We start from the raw sequence: 2,737 nt of genomic DNA, 5'->3' as shown, positions 1-2,737 counted from the left end.
TAATTTAAACAGTTTTAACACCCACTATTTTGGATTGCTGACAGTCCCTAATGCAGGTTAAAGCCATCAATCCAAAACAGTGGTTGGTCATTGTAACCAGATTCCTAATCAGCAAGTGTTGTTGCATTTGAATGTCATATGTATGGTAAAACAGATTATGAACAGTATCATATTTGCAATGAAACTATTATTTTATATAACTGAATCATCTGATATGCTACCTCCAGGATAACTTAACAGACACAGCTCTACCTTCTAAATGGATCACTTTTATGATTTTTCCCAGAAAGTGTCAAGTTGAGTATAGTTTCTTGCTGCTTCTTTCCATGATTCAAGGCTTAAGCAACTGAAACTAGCTTGAAACAAGTAATTATAACATGATCTCTCCAGGATCAAGGAGAGATAGGAGTGAGAAAAAGGACATCTTGTCACTTTTTAAAGGTCCACAATTGCTATGCTTTGCAGGGTGTGGAGGGAGAGGAGTTCACAGTGGAGGAGGAAGGAATCAGTCCCAACAATCATATAAACATTTTAAACTTGTCAATATCAAGAGTGAATTTCTAAAACACAAGTTTATAAATAGAAGCCATCCAGCTAGCTGTTAACTGAAATGCATATGCAGTATAGTCAAGGGAGTATTCTGTTTACAAAACCACATATCTCTTATTAGAGATATCTAATTTTAAAATAATACATTCCCTTACTGGATATACAAGTGAGCAATGGAGGAAGTGGTGCATTTGCAATACCGGCTGGTGCTAAGGATTTCAACCTGTCCAGAAGATGTGAGCTAGAGAACATTTTTAGGCACCAGAGTGGTTCTTTTCTCTCAGCCAAGATGTCTCCATTTAAGTCATTTTGAATTTTATTTCAAGCTTATTTTGTGAAAATTCTAGTCTTGGTTGAGGATAGTTTCCAAAAGTTTCTTGAGTTACTCCCTTGACTCCCTCTTTATTGTTTTTATGAATGATCACTGAATCCATGTGTATATCCAGCTCAAGTGTTCTTTCTTGTAGAAGTGAGTTTCAAATATCTGATTATACTGTTTAAAAACAACAGATTTAAGAGAGCCCAGATGCTGGCCACTGAGGTCCATATTCACAATCTTATGGTGGTTGTTACCAGCTATCAGTGCCTGACCCAGAAGCTCTTCAGCTGTCAGGAAGAAATGAAGGCATAGGGAATCTGGGAATAATACACCACATAAGTAGGTTTGTACCGGTTTGGCTTTCTATACCGTATTCCAGGCAACTTGAATCCATACTGCATTTTCCTCAGCGTCTCTGAGGCAGACTCACATTTTTAAATGCTCTCTGAAGAATTTTTTTAAAAATGATCTTTTGAATTGTTCCATATCAAAAAGGTCAGTGTCTTCACCTGGTTCTTTACTCATCTGAAAAATATGCCACACTTTCTGGTGCTGATGAAATTAAGTATATTTGATGTCTAAAAGGTCTGTGTCATTGAGACTTGCACGCTTTTCCTCCCAAAGCAGAAGCAAGTCCTGCACAAAAGATTCCTTTCTCTGTTGGAATTTTATGGTCTGAAGTTGATTTTCAGACAAAAAGTCTCAGGCTTTGAAGATTGTTGTCATTTCAGTCACTGGGATTTTCTTATTTATTTATTTATTTATTTGATTCCAAGTTTTTATTTTATTCTGGTTAATTAACCTATATGTAAAAATTGGTTTCAGCTGTGGAATTTAGTGATTCATCACTTACATAAAACACCCAGTGTTCATCACAAGTGCCCTCCTTAACACCCGTCACCCATTTAGCCTACCCCTAACCACCTCCCTCCATCAACCCGATTTGTTCTCTATAGTTGAGTCTCTTATGATTTTGCTTTCCTCTCTCTTTTTCCCCGTTCCCCTATGTTCATCTGTTTTGGTTCTTAACTTTCAAATATGAGTTTAATCATATGGTCTTCTAGGAAGGGACTGCTGTCCTGGTTCTTAGGCCAACTTGTCCTAGTAAAAATGCACCTGCAGGGTGCAGAGGGTGGACCTGGGTGTAAGTGGTTCCAGCTTCCATTGGGGGTGCTGGGTTGCTCACTGAAGTCTGTCAGTGTTGGGGATGGGGAAAATGGTGACGCCCCGCTCTCATGTTCCCAAAGTGGGGAATTCACACTTGCCACTGTTCAGGAAACCCTCACAAGAAGAGTGAACAATCTCTTTCTTGTGTTCCTGGATTCTGTCAGATACCTGCTTTTACCCTGGCTGTGTCCTAGCTGACTGTCTGCCAGGCGACACAGTACTCCTGTGTTTGATCTCAGGAAGGCAGCAATTTCTAAACTCCAAATTTTAGAGATCTGTGAGGTATGGACCTGGGCTGATTCTCTGGGGGAGGATCTTCTCATGCTGTGGCTGATATCAGTTAGTCCCAGAGAAGCAGTTGCACTACCATGCTGGGGCTTTGAATTTATGGTAAAGTGCAGCAAAAAGCTACACCAAGGTCTGCTCCCCTCAGCAGGTGTCTCTTTCTATGCTAACGACTGTTCACCGGCTCTTTTATCCCCTGAGAAGCTGTGCTACCTCTCCCAAATGCACTCCAAGAAGGGGAAATTTCTCTCCCAGTATGTGACCCAGGGAATCCTCAAACCATGCTGTCCACTCCTGGCCCTGTTCCCTTCTTCCCCACAGGAGCACTCCTATGCCAGCCAATCTCCACTCGGTAGTGGCTTGGACTTCTAAAACCTCAGACATTGAGCTCCACTGCTTATAAAAACACGGATAATC

At 40.7% G+C, this 2,737-nt stretch overlaps 1 pseudogene; it reads right to left on the bottom strand.

Moving 5' to 3' along the window:
• Nucleotides 1-641: 641 nt before the first annotated feature.
• LOC123393977 lies at nucleotides 642-2,358 on the bottom strand (annotated as a pseudogene).
• Nucleotides 2,359-2,737: the final 379 nt, after the last annotated feature.

This window comes from Mustela putorius, unplaced genomic scaffold (genome assembly GCF_011764305.1).
Source record: "Mustela putorius furo isolate JIRA1106 unplaced genomic scaffold, ASM1176430v1.1 tig00001114_pilon_pilon_pilon, whole genome shotgun sequence".
NCBI classification, from domain to species: Eukaryota; Metazoa; Chordata; class Mammalia; order Carnivora; family Mustelidae; genus Mustela; species Mustela putorius.
Note: the sequence above shows the minus strand (reverse complement) of the source record. Positions and strands in the feature narration are given on the sequence as shown.